Raw genomic sequence first — 16,260 nt, forward strand, 5'->3', positions numbered from 1 at the left:
CACACACACACATTTTTTTTTTCTTTTAATGCAGGAAAGTGTACTTTGTATGTAAGGAGCAGTGTTTTTTGTTTTGTTTTGTTTTGTTGATTTTTTTGTTCTCAGTGGAACCCTGTCAAATCCCATAAAAGAGGAAAAAACCAAAACTCATTAGAATGTTTTAAATTGAATGTTTGCCTTTTACATATATTTGCTTTTCGGTATGGATCCCAATTTGAATGTTACATGTTTAGAAAAACTTTTTTTTTTTTTTTTTTGAGACGGAGTCTCGCTCTGTCGCCCAGGCTGGAGTGCAGTGGCGTGATCTCGGTTCACTGCAAGCTCCGCCTCCCAGGTTCACGCCATTCTCCTGCCTCAGCCTCCTGAGTAGCGGGGACTACAGGCACCCGCCACCACGCCCAGCTAATTTTCTGTATTTTTAGTAGAGATGGGGTTTCACTGTGTTAGCCAGGATGGTCTCAATCTCCTGACCTCGTGATCCGTCCGCCTCAGCTTCCCAAAGTGTTGGGATTACAGGCGTGAGCCACCGCGCCCGTCCAGAAAAGCTTTCAGTTGCTCAAGGGCAATAAGAAAATCTGAGGCCAGGCGTGGTGGCTCATGCCTGTAATCCTAGCACTTTGGGAGGTTGAGGCGGGCAAATTGCTTGAGTCCAGGTGTTCGAGACCAGCCTGGGCAACATGGCAAAACCCCATCTCTACTAAAAATACAAAAAGTAGCCGGGTGTGGTGGCGCATGCCTGTAGTCCCAGCTACTTGAGAGGCTCAGGTGGGAGGATCCCGTGAGTCGGGGAGGCAGAGCTAAGATCATGCCACTGCACTCCAGCCTGGGTGATGGAGCAAGACCTCGTCCCAAACAAAGAAAATTGGGAGCTGTTGACTAGGAGGAGTTTCTAGGTTTGCACTGAATTGTCTTTTGTGCATACAGTGACTTGTTTTGCTGTTCTCCCCACTCCGTATTAGTGCAGGAGCCAGGTTGGCCTGTTAAGATGAACAAAGGTTGAGGGAATGGGAGGATTCGTGCATCTGGGGGCCAAACACATGTTCCGTCTTGATTGCCTTAAGAGTTACTAGTGAGGTCAGTGTTAGGCTTGCAATAGGGATTTTAAAATACACTAACTAGTTCCTTAGCTACCTTCACATACATTCTATAGGCCTTCTTAAATTAGCACTAACCTCCACTTCCTTCTCTGCCCCATTGCCTCCCAAATATGCTATGGAGCTATTTTTGTTACCACATTATAACATGAATATTTATACAGTAGCCTCTTCAGGCTTCGTAATTTTCATTCCAAAAATGCCCGGTGCGATGCTTTACACTCTACGAAGTATGGTTTAAAGGCACAAGGTCATGGCCTTTGTCATAGCAGTTGAATGTGCATTGAAATATTTTTCTATGATTTTTTAAAATTACAATAGAAAATAAGCTGTTGTAACGTGTCAGGTCATGACAATTTTTGTATTTATATTTGAAATCAGATTTCTATAACTTGTATTTGTGTACAGAATTCTCAGTGGGTTTATATATTGTGAAATTTTTATCCGAGATTGGGACGTGGATTATGCTTAACAGTGAAAGCTGAAATGAGACCATTTACTTTGTTTAAAATGCTGTACTGTGCAAGTTTGGAAATGTAAAATAATTTACTGTATATAATATCTTGAGTTTGTTTATACCTCCAGGTTTTTACACTGAAGATAAACTAACTTTAATTAAATTCAAAACTTTTTTCTTTATAAGGGAATAAGCTGCTGAGCTAAACCTGTATCCATGTGCTTTGTATTTTCTGGATGCACAATGAAAGTTTATACTTGTATCTCACTGCGTCGTATCTGATTGCAGAAATTAAAGCACAATTTACAAGCAGTGCTGTACTTGGTGTGGTTGGTATAACACATGGAGTAATCCCTTTCATTCTTTCAGGAAATATTGAGCATGTACTGGGTATTTGGCAGGGCCAGTAGTGACAGCAGTGAAGAGTGGAGTTTGTGTTCTTGTGGGGCACAGGGCGTTTTGGTGGTGGGAACCAATAGCCAAACAAATATTTAAAATCTCAGGTAATTTGCAGTTACATGTATATCACAGCACTATTCACAATAGCAAAGACATGGAATCAACCCAGGTGCCCATCAGCGATGGATTGGATCAGGAAAATGTGGTACATATACACCATGGGATACTATACAGCCATAAAAAAGAATGGAATCATGTCCTTTGCAGCAACATGGATGCAGCTAGAGTCCATTATCCTAAGTGAATTCATGCAGAAACAGAAAACCAAATACTGAATGTTCTCCTAAGTGGGAACTAAACATTGGATATTGGACATAAAAATGAGAAGAACAGACACGGGACTCAAAATGGGGATGGAGTCGGGGAAGGGTTGAAAAACTACCTATTGGGTACTGTGTTCACCATTTGAATGATGGGTTCAGTTGAAGCCCAAACTTCAGCATCACACAATATACCCATGTAATAAATCTGCACATGTACCCTCTGAATCTAAAGTAAAAATAAAACATACAGCCAGGCACAGTGGCTCACGCCTGTAATCCCAGCACTTTGGGAGGCCAAGGCGAGCGGATCACCTGAAGTGTCGGGAGTTCAAGACCAGCCTGGCCAACATGGTGAAACCCTGTCTCTACTAAAAAAATAAAATTAGCTGGGTGTGGTGGCGCATGCCTATGATCCCAACTACTCAGGAGGATGAGGCAGGAGAATCACTTGAACCTGAGAGGCGGAGGTTGCAGTGAGCCAAGATCATGCCCTTGTACTCCAGCCTGGGCAACAGAGAAGGGCTCTGTCTGGGGAAAAAAAAAAAAAAAAAAAATCCTGGGTGATGATACAATGCTGAAGAAAAAATAGGGTGGGGACAGGGTGATTAAAAGGTGAAATCATTCAAAAGAAAAAGATTTGTTTAAAAAATCCCGAAGCGCTATCCGCCCGGGGCGTGGTGCTCAAGCCTAGGCTTAAAATTCTCAGCACTTCGGGAACGGCCGAGGACCGGGCGGATCAACGACGGTCAGGGAGATTCAAGACATCCCTGCGCTACCACCGCGTGAAAACCCACGTCTCTGACTCAAGAAAATACAAAAAACTAGCCGGGGGCGCGACGGGTGGCGGGCCCCTGTTAAGTCCCCAGCTACTGGAAAGGCTGGCAGGCAAGGAGACAATGGCGCTAAACCCCGGAGCGGAACCTTGGCAGTGAGGCCTGAGAAAAAAAAAAAAGAAAAAAATCCGGCCACTGCACTTCCCAAGCCTGCGGGCACCAGAGCCGACCGACTCGATCTCCAAAACAAAAAAAACAAAAAAAAAAAAAGAATCCCGAAGTATTATTACCTCTTTGCTTTTTGTGGGAGTCTGTAAAATTGGAATTCTGTTACTCTGGAATAAGAATTGCTGGAAGAGGGCCTGGCGCGGTGGCTCAAGCCTGTAATCCCAGCACTTTGGGAGGCCGAGACGGGCGGATCACGAGGTCAGGAGATCGAGACCATCCTGGCTAACACGGTGAAACCCCGTCTCTACTAAAATACAAAAAAAAAGCTAGCCGGGCGAGGTGGCGGGCGCCTGTAGTCCCAGCTACTGGGAAGGCTGAGGCAGGAGAATGGCGTAAACCCGGGAGGCGGAGCTTGCAGGGAGCTGAGATCTGGCCACTGCACTCCAGCCTGGGCCACAGAGCGAGACTCCGTCTCCAAAAAAAAAAAAAAAAAAAAAAAAATCCCGAAGTATTATTACCTCTTTGCTTTTTGTGGGAGCCTGTAAAATTGGAATTCTGTTACTCTGGAATAAGAATTGCTGGAAGAGATCTGAGTACATTTAAACCATCTCTGGTTTCATTTAAACCATGAAAGATAGAAAAGGCTTTGTTTTGCTTCCAGAGAGGATAAGTGAGCGAGCACAGGGTGAGATGGCTTATGAGAGTAGGATTTGTTTCTAATTCATTTTGTTTAATGCTTAACTAGATTGAGACATAGCACTTTGTATGTTCTGAGAAACAAGGCTCATATTTCTTTGACCTTTCCTACCTACAGAGGAGGCTTCCCACTCTGCTGCTTGTCCCCATCCCCCTTTCCTATCTGGCCAGGTCCGGAAAGCTAGCTCTGAGACATCCCTGGAATTTAATAAGCTTTCATGAATGCCACGTGCTTTTCAGATGTTTTGCTTCTTTGGTGCTTGTATTAAATTCCCAAGTAGTAGTTGTGACTGTAGAGTTTAGCAGCTTCTTGTCTTATTTTCCACATGTGTTTAGCTCTTGTACTTTTGGTGGACTCAACTGTCTCTCACTCTTGATTTTACTTGTTCCTTGATGTCCAGGTGAGGGCATGGAGGGACTTGGGGAGTAAAGAGTGGAACATTCTCCGTCCAATGTGAAACAGGGTGGGGGGTCGGTTCCTGTCGGGAATTAGCCCCTGTGGCTTCATGTCCCCTATCATTAAGGGAGTTGGGGGCAGAGGGGGTCCTGTCTAAAGCCTGTTTTCTGGCCAGTCGTGGTGGCTCACACCTGTAATCCAGCACTTTGGGAGGCCGAGGTGGGCGGATCACGAGGTCAGGACATCGAGACCATCCTGGCTAACACAGTGAAACCCCGTCTCTAGTAAAAATACAAAAAGTTAGCCAGGCGAGGTGGCGGACACCTGTTGTCCCAGCTACCTGGGAGGCTGAGGCAGGAGAATGGTGTGAACTCGGGAGGCAGAGCTTGCAGTGAGCCCAGATCACACCACTGCACTCCAGCCTGGGCAACAGAGCAAGACTCTGTCTCAAAAACAATGAAAGAATAAAAAATAAAAAAGCCTGTTTTCTGAGCTGGGCTTGTGTCCCACTGTGGCTCTAGATTATTTATAAAGGCGTCCCTGGGGCAGGACAATTTGGGGCTGAGCATGCAGGATGCCCCTGCCCTGCTGCAGAGACAAGATCTATAGAGATGCATGGCTTCATTGGGTCCACCTTACACACACACACACACACACAACACCCTGAAAAGTACTAGCATGAGGGTGGGAGAGGCAAGACCCTGTTTGTACCGTGAGTTCCAGTGTAACCAGGGACGTGTCCAAGTGCCTACACTTGAGTTTGTTGATAGCCAGGCTAGCTGTGGGTAGTGCAAAATCAGTGTTTTAAATATCATATATTGAAAAGTAATTTGAGTGGTTTTATATTTAAAAACAGGCATCTCAGCTTGTTTTGTGGTTCAGACCCAGGTTCTTTTCTTTTTAAATCCCCTATTACACTGTCTGCCCTTAGCAATTAAAGGATATGAAGTGTGTCATCATATGAAAATATGCATAGTAAGCGTTTTTCAATATATAATCTGTAGGTTAACACACAGTAAGCTTTTTGGACTTGTTTTTTAAAAACTTTCATTTTGCTAGCCAGTTTCATAAAGGGCTATCTGGACCTGATTGTTTTTATGAAATCCTGAAGGGAGGACTTTTCAAATTGTCTTCGCAGAAGTCTGAGGCGCAATGAATGTCGTGCTTACTCACCCCCAGCACCGAAGGGGCACAAGTGCATGCCACTCCTGGGAAAGAAAAGAATGCAGACAGATGGCATTTCATCCTTGGACTGACCCTGAGGACTCTGCTTGGAATGCTGCTGCAGTAGCCTCCAGGAGAGGATAGAAAAGACCTCTCCTCTCTCCCCAGCTGATGGGGGTGGGGTGGGGTTGGGGGGAAACAGTAGAGATTGGTAGGGGAGGGGCAGGGGTGGACTGGGAAGGGGCACAAGGGAATGTTCTGGAGTGATGGTAGATAGTAGCATTGTATATCATTTTTTTTTTTTTTGAGATGGAGTCTCGCTCTGTCGCCCAGGCTGTAGTACAGTGGCGCAATCTTGGCTCACTGCAACCTCCGCCTCCCAGGTTCAAGCAATTCTCCCGCCTCAGCCTCTCGAGTAGCTGGGATTACAGGCACGCACCACCACACCTGGCTAATGTTTTGGTGTGTATTTTTAGTAGAGATGGGGATGTGCCTTGTTGACCAGGCTGGTCTTGAACTTCTGACCTCAAGTGATCCACCTGCCTTGGCCTCCCAAAGAGCTGGGATTACAGGCATAGGCCATCGCACCTGGCCAAGTCTTTCTATTTTTTAATTTAAAAACTTTTTTTTTGGACAGGGTCTCCCTCTGTCGCCCTGGCTGGAGTGCAGTGGTGCGATCTCGGCTTACTGCAAGCTCCGCCTCCCGGGTTCACGCGATTATCCTGCCTCAGCCTCCAGGGTAGCTGGGATTACAGGCACCTGCCACCATGCCCGGCTAATTTTTTAAAAAATATTTTTAGTAGAGATGGGGCTTCACCATGTTAGCCAGGATGGTCTCAATGTCCTGACCTCATGACCCGCCCGCCTCTGCCTCCCAAAGTGCTGGAATTACAGGCGTTAGCCACCACGCCCGGCCAAAAAAAACAAACGTTTTTTTGAGACAGGATCTTGTTCTGTTTCCGAGGCTGGTGTGCATTGGTGTGACGACAGCTCACTACAGCCTTGACCTCCATCTTGTACAAATGGAGTCTCACTGTGTTGCCCAGGCCGGTCTTGAACTTCTGAGCTTGAGTTATCCTCCTGCCTTGTCCTCCAAGAGTGGTGGGTTTGGAGGTATGAGCCACCGTGCCCGGTTCTGGCTCTCTGAAGCCAGACTGTCTGAGTCTGAACCCCTGCTTTGCAGCTTACAAACTGTAGGATAACATCCTTCCATCTCCTCAGTAAAATGGCACCATGCCCAGAACCCACTTCACTGGGGAGTTGGAGGGTTAAAGATAAGTGTCTATTATAATGTAAATATTCAGTGCATGGAGCTATTATTGTGTGTTTGGTCATTTACATACATCATGTAAACAGAGGGGTGTGTGTGTGTGTGTGTGTGTGTGTGTATGTTTAAACTTAATCTCCACCCCAGGAACAATGAACATTTGAAGTATCCTAAACAGGAACCTAAGTTCCAAAGGTGGCTGCATAAGCACTTCAAATGTTTTCAAAATCTATCCCAGAAGGTTTGTTGAGCAGCACATGGAATGTTAAAATCATCTTTCAAAGGTGCAGTGAGTGGGTACTTGAGGTATGTGGTTGGCTAGAAATATCAAAGAGGCATCACTCTCACACCTACAGCATATACAAATCCATCAGGCCCAGCAGTGTAAATGCACCAGAGCCGAGAATGAGGCCTAAAACCCTCCACATCACCAGATGGACTGCAGGGTTAGCTGGTCCCACTATCTCATTGCATCTTTTGTTTTGTTTTGAAACAGGGTCTTACTCTGTCACCCAGGCTGGAGTGCAGTGGCGCAATCATGGCCCACTGCAACCTCTGCCTCCCAGGCTCAAGTGATCCTCCCACCTCAGCCTCCCTAGTAGCTGGGACTATAGGTTCGTGCTACTGTGCCTGGCTAATTTTGTATTTTAGTAGAGACAGGGTTTTGCCATATTGCCTAGGCTGGTCTCTAACTGCTGAGCTCAAGTGATCCACCTGCCTCAGCCTTCCAAAGTGCTAGAATTACAGGTATGAACCACCGCGCCCAGCCTGTATCTAACTTAAGAGTAAAACTTTCATGCAAGGTATTATGTGGAGGCCTGAGGACAGAGAGTGGGAATCCTCCACAAAGTCTAAGAACAGGAAATATGACTATTTTTTTCTTTTGAATTTTGATGACCAAAACAAAGCACCGAAAACCGCAGCTTCTGGAAGAACCACTTGTTCTTGCCTGTCTCATATCTCTCTTCAAACTTGACCTTGGCCTCTCGTCGGGCCTTGCATTTAAGAGCAGGGTCTCTGAAGACATCCTTATTGACAACAGTTTTGTCTAAGAGGATATCCTCAGAGTACCTTGTGGGCATTAGGTGATTGTAGTTATAAACTTTCACAAAAGACTTGATCTTTGACCTCTTGGCCATCTTCTTCTTGCCCATGGCAGCTGTCACTTTGTGGGGTAGCAGTCAATTCCAGCCACCAGAGCATGGCTGTAGGGGCGATCTGAGGTGCCATCATCATTGCTCTTCACAGTGACGGCTTTGCGTCCAGAGTAGCGTCCAGCCAGGACAAGCACCACCTTCCCAGGTTTCATGAATTTGCCCATCTAAGCAGCAAGCACTCGGGCCTACAGCAAAAGGCAGAAATTTGGGGCTGTTAACGAAAGTCCAAGGCACCCGCTGTCATCGTGAAACACCACTGCTGAGGAGGTGGTGGTGATGGAAGCAGGGAGCTATAACCCTGCCTGCCTCTAACTGCCAGAAGCTACTGACACCAGAGGATATCACCATTGCCGAATGGCCAAGTTGACTTAGGTCAATCTGTGACAGCCTACCAGATTTACTGGAAATTCTATCATAATTACATTATAGTTGATTTACTGGATATTCAATCATGGTTATATCTGGGGCCTCCTTGCTCATTCCTTAGAGCTGTGCGGGAGCCCAGGGCATATGAATTCTGCCGGTGGCCTTCTGTCCTCCATGGCTGCTGTCTAGGAGCTCTCTGCCTGAGGTCTATATGTCTTATTTTGGATTCCCCAGAAGCAGGCTCTAGACCAAGGATTTGGGTGCAAGTGGTTTATCCGGGCAGTGTTCCAGGTACGACTGTGAAATGATGGGGAACGGAGAAAGGGAAAACAAAGAATAACAAATACAGTAATGAACGAGTGATTACTGTGGGCAACTGGGGCCAGCCCCCCGGGGACCCCGAGAGACCCTGTGGAGCATGTTTGGAATAGTCCCACAGGAGAGTGAGGAAGCTGGGGTACTGACAACTCCTCTCCCATTAGTTGAGGGCGGGTTGCTCCTGGGAATCTGTTGGTGTGTGCAGGGACTGCCAGAGATGTGGGCAAGGGACCACCTACTGCAGTCCATAGCATGGGCTGGGAGATGGACAGCCTTCCTGCCACAGCAAGTTTGGGGACAGCATCTCTGACAAAGCCCCAAGCCAGGGCACTTGGCTGGCTTGGGCTTAGCCAAGCACACTGTGTAACAATCCCCACCCAGGGGCCAGGCCTCTGCAACATGAGGTGATGCCCAAATATTTAGCTGCCCCTCCAAGGGGTGGTACATCAAAATAGGAAAACAGCCAGGCACGGTGGCTCACACCTGTAATCCCAGCACTTTGGGAGGCTGAGGCGGGCAGATCAACTGAGGACAGGAGTTCAAGACCAGCCTGGCCAACATGGTGAAACCCTGTATCCATGAAAATAGAAAATTAGCTGGGCATGGTGGGGGGTACCTGTAATCCTAGCTACTTGGGAGGCTGAGGCAGGAGAATCGCTTAAATCCGGGAGGTGGAGGTTGCAGTGAGCTAAGCTTGTGCCACTGCATTCCAGCCTGGGCGACTCCGTCTCACACACACACACACACACACACAAAATTATGGGAGGCCACTATTTCAGACTGAGCTCCTGCACTAGGCCCCAACAGAAATGGAGTCACTAACCAAAATGGAGTCACTTCTGCCAAGTGTCATGTAATTAAACTAAAACTTCAAGGAAGCAGGAAAATCCCCAAACAGACCTTTTTTTTTTTAATCTAAACACAAGAGATTCACAGCAACCAATCTAACAGGGCCCAGTCAACCTGAGCTGCTATAATAAGGATGTCCCCTGTTTTTTACCCTTTACAAGGAGACTAGCCTGAAGTAACCTGATGTTAACCAATCTGACTTTTATAGTATTCTGTTCCTTTGTTCCTGCTCAAGCTACCTTATAAAACCTACTGTTCTGCCCTGCCCAGCAGAGCACCCTACTTTCTGTAGATGGCGTGCTGCCTGATCATGAATCACTAAAATTAGATATTTAAATGTGGTGAAATTTTGTCTTTTTTTTTTTTTTTTTTTTTGGGACAGAGTCTCCCTCTGTCCCCCAGGCTGGAGTGCAGTGGTGCGATCTCTGCTCACTGCAAGCTCCACCTCCCGGGTTCTCACCATTCTCCTGCCTTAGCCTCCCGAGTAGCTGGGACTACAGGCGCCCGTCACCACGCCCAGCTAATTTATTTATTTTATTTTATTTTTTGTATTTTTAGTAGAGATGGGGTTTCACCATGTTAGCCAGGATGGTCTCAATCTCCTGACCTCGTGATATGCCTGCCTCAGCCTCCCAAAGTGCTGGGATTACAGGCGTGAGCCACCGCGCCTAGCCTTGTCTCGTTTGTTTGTTTGTTTGTTTGTTTGTTTGTTTTTAATATAGGGTCTCGCTCTGTCCCCCAGGATGGAGTGCAGTGGCATGATAACGGCTCACTGCAGCCTCTACCTCCCAGGCTCAAACAAACCTCCTACTTAAGCTTCCAGAGTAGCTGGGGACTACTATCATGTCCAGCTAATTTTTAAAAAGTTGTTGTAAAGACGAGATCTCATTCTGTTGTCCAGGCTGGTTCGATTTATTTATTTATTTATTTATTTATTTATTTATTTATTTATTGAGATGGAGTCTTGCTCTGTCACCCAGGCTGGAGTGCAGTGGCCCGATCTCGGTTCACTGCAACCTCCGCCTCCTGGGTTCAAGTGATTCTCCTGCCTCACCCTCCTGAGTAACTGGAATTACAGGTGAGTGCCACCAAGCCCAGCCGATTTTTGTATTTTTAGTAGAGACAGCGTTTCACCATGTTGGTCAGGCTGGTCTTGAACTCCTGACCTCACGTACTGCCCACCTTGGCCTCTCAAAGTGCTGGGATTACAGGCGTGAGCCACCGCACCCAGCCTTTTATTTTTTTGAGCTAGGATCTCACTCTGTCACCCAGGCTGGAGTGCAGTGGTGTAACCCATAGCTCACTATAGCCTCAAACTCCTGGGCTCAAGCCATCCTCCCACCTCAGCCTCTCGAGTATCTGAGACTACAGGTGCACATCACCAGGCTGGCTAATTTTTAAAAATTATTTGTAGAGATGGGAGCCTTGCTACATTTTCCAGGCTGATCTCAAACTCCTGGACTCAAGCAGTCCTCAGAGTGCTGGGATGAGGCCCTGTGCCCGGCTGAAAAATTTTTTTTTCTTTTTTTCTTTTTTTTTTTTTGAGACCAAGTTTTACTCTTGTTGCCCAGGCTGGAGTGCAATGGCATGGTCTTGGCCCACTGCAACCTCTGCCTCCTGGCATCAAGTGATTCTCTTGCCTCAGCCTCCCGAGTAGCTGGGATTACAGGTGCCTGCCACCACACCTGGCTAATTTCTGTATTTTTAGTAGAGACAGGTGTTTCACCATGTTGGTCAGGCTGGTCTGGAACTCCTGACCTCATTTGATCTGCCCGCCTCGGCCTCCCAAAGTGCTGGGATTACAGGTGTGAGGCACCATGCCTGGGCAAAAGTTTGTCTTTCTTAGAAAAAGCTAAGACCATAGGTCTTGATGCTCTCTAAGAAGGTAACTTAGTTAAGTTACAAAAGAGTGAAATCATAGGTCGTAAGTTAATTATTTAAAAGTTGGCGGGTAAAATCAACCAGTATGACAAACATAATTTATAACTTTAAACTGTTTTCTACAACAAACATTTTAAACAAATGACTTTCAACAAATCCAGTGGCTTCTCTGGGGTCGGGGAGAGGAGGGGTGTTGTTCTCCCTCCCTCCCTACTCCAGCGGATATGTGGCAACGTCCGGAGGCACTTTTGATTGTCACAACTTGTTGGGGGGGCGGGGTGCAACTGTCGTCCAAGGACTAGGGGCCTGGGAATGCTACTAAATAACCCACAATACCCAGGACAGCCCCCCACAGCAGAGAAATATCTGGTCCAAAATATCCACAGTGCTGTAGGTGAGAAACTACTGCTCTATTCATTCCGTTTTCGATCTCTAGGTTACAAGTCAGACCCTCCTTGGATCTTGTAAACTTTTCAGAATTACAGAAAGTAGTAATTCTGTAGTAAACAGACTTAGACCAGGACTTTTTTACAGTAAGTACAGATTTAGCCTAGATTTTACAACTGGTGTGCAAATCTAACGTTTTTTCCTTACCTGTTTATTTTAAAAGTATCATGGTGGGCCCAGCACGGTGGCTCACGCCTGTAATCCCAGCACTTTGGGAGGCCAAGGTGGGAGGATCACGAGGTCAGGAGTTCGAGACCAGTCTGGCCAACATGATGAAACCCTGTCTCTACTAAAAATACAAAAAAAAAAATTAGCCAGGCGTGTTGGTGGGCACCTGTAATCCCAGCTACTCAGGAGGCTGAGGCAGGAGAATCGCTGGAAACCGGGAGATGGAGGTTGCAGGGAGCCGAGGTCACGCCACTGCACTCCAGCCTGGGCAAGAAGAGTGAGACTCCATCTCAAAAAAAAAAAAAGTATCACGGCTAGTTCAGGGCCTTGTCTTTTAAAGCAATTGTGTGAAAAGGCTATCATTTTTTTAGTCAAGGCAGAATTTTTAAATGTGGGGCTGATAATTTTCGGTTTCCACAAATTCTAAGTAATAATCTCCCTCTTCTTTTCTGAGGCAGCTACAGTTCCTTAACTGTTTATTTTTAAAGGGATTATAGTGGCTCATGCCTGTAATCCCAGCACTTTGGGAGGCCAAGGCAAGTGGATCACTTGAGGTTGGCAGTTTGAGACCAACCTGGCCAACATGGCAAAACCCCACCTCTACTAAAAAATACATGATGGGCGCGGTGGCTCACGCCTATAATGCCAGCACTTTGGGAGGCCTAGGCGGGCAGATCACGAGGTCAGGAGATCAAGACCATCCTGGTTAATACGGTGAAACCCCGTGTCTACTAAAAAATACAAAAAAATTAGCCAGGTGTGGTGGCGGGCACCAGTAGTCCCAGTTACTCTGGAGGCTGAGGCAGGAGAATGGCGTGAACCCGGGAGGTGGAGCTTGCAGTGAGCCGAGATCACACCACTGCACTCCAGCCTGGGCGACAGAGTGAGACTCTGTCTCAAAAAGAAAAAAAATTAGCCAGGCGTGGTGGTGCATGCCTTCCTGTAGTCCCAGCTACACAGGAGGCTGAGGCAGGAGAATCCCTTGAGCCTGGGAGGCGGAGGTTGCAGTGAGCCGATATAGTATCACTACACTCCAGCCTGAGTGACAGAGTGAGACTACATTTCCAAAAAAAGTAGAATAAAATAAAATAAAAATATGTGTGTATATATATATTAGATTTCCAACATTTAACCATTTTGAACTAATATGACACTGCCAACATTTGACCACTCTTTACTACAAAAATGACATTTTCGTGTGGTTCAAATTAAACATATGAATTTGAGGTGGGGCAGGGGTATTGTTTATACCACATGTCTTTATCTTGCTTTTCTCAGTCTGCATTGTCTCGTGGAAATTGCTCTGAATTGAGGTGGAGTTCTAATACATTTATTTATTTATTTATTTTATTTTTTGAGACAAGGTGTTGCTCTGTCACCTAGGCTGGATTGGAGTGGTAAAGTCAGGGCTCACTGCAGCCTCAACTTCCCAGACTCCAGCGATCCTCCTACCTCGGCCTCCCAAGTAGCCGGGACTACAGGCACGCACCAGCATGCCTGGCTCATTTTAGTATTTTTGGTAGAGACGGGGTTTCACCATGTTGCCCAGGCTGGTCTTGAACTCCCGAGGTCAAGTAATACTCCCCTCCTCGGCCTCCCAAAGTGCTGAGATCACGGGCGTGAGAACCCCCGCCCAGCCTCTAGTGCATTTTTCCATGCGGCTTCTCAAAGGGCACGTTCAGGGAATTGTGACAGGCTCATCTCAAGCGCATTCCTCACTGATGCTTTCAGCTCCGTCCTACCTCAGCAGAAACTGCCTGATTTCTCCCCAGTCCTGCTTGTGGGCTGCCTGTGCCTCCCCTTTATGAAGGCGCATCATTTTTAGATTCCCAAAGCCTGGGGGCCATGTGTAAAATGCCCTTCCTATTTCCACCAGGGAATCGGGTTTCATCCCGTCTTGGCGCTTCCGGGTATGGGGCTGATTTCCCAGAACTCTTGAAGATTTGACCCACACTGCCCCTTGCTTCACAGGAAATGGCAAAACTAACTAGATGATTATGTGATTCAATCCTTAATGTGGAGTTGGAGTTTTTATAAAATTAAACAAAAACCCCGCACAATGCCTTGAATATACAAAGCACCTCTACATTCATCTCGGTTCAAGAAGTCCTGCCAAGCCTTTGCAGCACAGTAACATTCTCAAATGTGCACCACCACCCCCAAATCATTCCCACTACTGAACACTATTCAAGAAAGAAATGTTTCGTGAACTTTTTTTAAAAAAATGAGTGAAAAGCTAAGAAATTAAACAGCCTCTGTTTATAGTAGGTGGTAAGAAAAATGTAACATCACATACCATTCCCTGCCTTTTGCATAACCAGTGTGATGTATAGTTCTACTGTGCGAGCAGATTCAAAACTTGCTGGTTTTCTTCGTAATAACATAGCACATGCCAGGGAATAAGGGCTCAGTGTGTTCTAGGCACAAGGAGAACTTATTCTGGACTGACTCAAGCAGAAAGGAGCCAAATTGTCAAGACAAAGAGCAGCTTAGACGCGTGAATTCCAGCGCGACAGCCATGGCTGCTCCGTTCAGAGACGTAGTTCTGTGGTGAGGCCCCAACGGCTCACATTTTTGGGTACTCCTCTGCTTAAATCAGGTGGTTGAAGGTATTCGTGGCTCTCAGAAAGAACAGGCTGGGGAGAGGGAAGTTGTCCCGCAGCTGCAAGTTTCTTTAGGCCGCTCTTTCCATTTTGGCTGCTGGCCAAATATTCATTTTAACTGGGAACCTACTGTAGGACACAGAAGTGATTGCCCCGGCGTGGTAGCCCTGCTGTCTAATTTTCACTCAGTGAATACATGCGGAAGAAGCTAATTCAGGAGGGTGAATTTAAACCATTAGGTTCGAGATTTGTTATATGATTATAAAAAATCATCTTTAATATTTGTGGATAGAGCCATCACCAGAGATAAAAAGGGCAGTTTGGGCCAGGCATGGTGGCTCATGCCTGTAATTCCAGCACTTTGAGAGGCTGAGGTGGGAGGATTGACTAAAGCTGGGAGTTCGAGACCAGCCTAGGCAACACAGCGAGACTCCATTGCTATAAAAACAAAAACAAAATAAGCTGGGCGTGGTGGTGCAGGCCTGTAGTCCCAGCTACTCCGGGAACTGTGAGGTGGGAGGACTGCTTGAGTGCAGGAGATCGAGGCTGCAGTGCACAGAGATCACACCACTGCACTGCAGCCTGGGGGACAAAGCAAAACCCTGTCTCCCAAAATAAAAACAAATAAAAAATAGATAAAAGGCAGTTTTATAAATAGAGAAGATAGGAAAGAAACTCCTCCCGAGCCCGGTGGATCTAACCGAGCACCGTCAAAGGGCTATGGCTCCGGCTCCTCTCTCCGCACCAGTCCAGGATCCATGGCCCATGGCCCACCATTCTCCCGCAGTCCTGCCTGTTCCAGGGGAAGTCTCAGCCTCCTTCTCCCCACACCCAGGCCCTGTACCTGTGCCCGCCGCCCTCCCAACCCCCCTCCGTTATCCCTCAGGAACCTTTTGCTGTCTGTTATGTTCTGTCTCCCAGTTCTTTGGTCTCTACGGACCCTGCTGGTTCAATGTGCCCTGGTCTAGCCTATCTCAAAATAAAATGCATGCCTGGATTCTACCTTCCTCTTCAAGCTACACACCCCATCCCCATTCCCTGTCTTCACCAATCAGCCAAACGGATTATTTATTTATTTATTTATTTATTTTAAGAATAATCTAGTCAGATGCAGTGCCTCATGCCTGTAATCCCAGCACTTTGGGAGGCGAAGGCTGGTGGATCACCTGAGGTCAGGAGTTTGAGACCAGCCTGGCCAACATGGTAAAACCCTGTCTCTACTAAAAATACAAAATTAGCCGGGTGTAGTGCTGCATGCCTATAATCTCGGCTACGTGGGGGGCTGAGGCAGGAGAACTGCTTGAACCTAGAGGGTGGAGGTTACAGTGAGCCAAGATTGTGTCACTGCACTCGAGCCTGGGCAACGAGAGTAAAACTCCATCTCAAAATAATAATAATAATATTTTTTATGTGTTTATTTTTAGAGATGGGGTCTTGCTATGTTGCCCAGGCTGTACTTGAACTCTTGGGCTCAAGGGATCTTCCCAGCCTCCTGAGTAGGTGGGACTACAGGCATGCCCTATCGCCCCTGGCCAGCCAAACTCCTTAAAGCAGTGGTTCTCAACCTTTTAGGCACCACGGACTGATTTTGCAGAAGACAATATTTCCACGGACCAAGGAGGAGCAGGAGTTGGGGGTGGATGGTTTCGGGATCAGACTGTTCCACCTCAGATCATCAGGCATTAGTTAAGATTCTCATAAGGAGCATGCAACCTAGATCCCTCGTGTGCAGT

At 46.8% G+C, this 16,260-nt stretch overlaps 1 pseudogene; it reads right to left on the minus strand.

Annotated features, from left to right (window-relative positions):
* Positions 1 to 7,589: 7,589 nt before the first annotated feature.
* LOC108540388 (60S ribosomal protein L27 pseudogene) lies at positions 7,590 to 8,059 on the minus strand (annotated as a pseudogene).
* Between the last annotated feature and the right edge of the window lie 8,201 nt (positions 8,060 to 16,260).

The sequence above is a fragment of the Rhinopithecus bieti genome, unplaced genomic scaffold (assembly GCF_001698545.2).
Source record: "Rhinopithecus bieti isolate Rb0 unplaced genomic scaffold, ASM169854v2 scaffold_17882, whole genome shotgun sequence".
Taxonomy (NCBI): domain Eukaryota; kingdom Metazoa; phylum Chordata; class Mammalia; order Primates; family Cercopithecidae; genus Rhinopithecus; species Rhinopithecus bieti.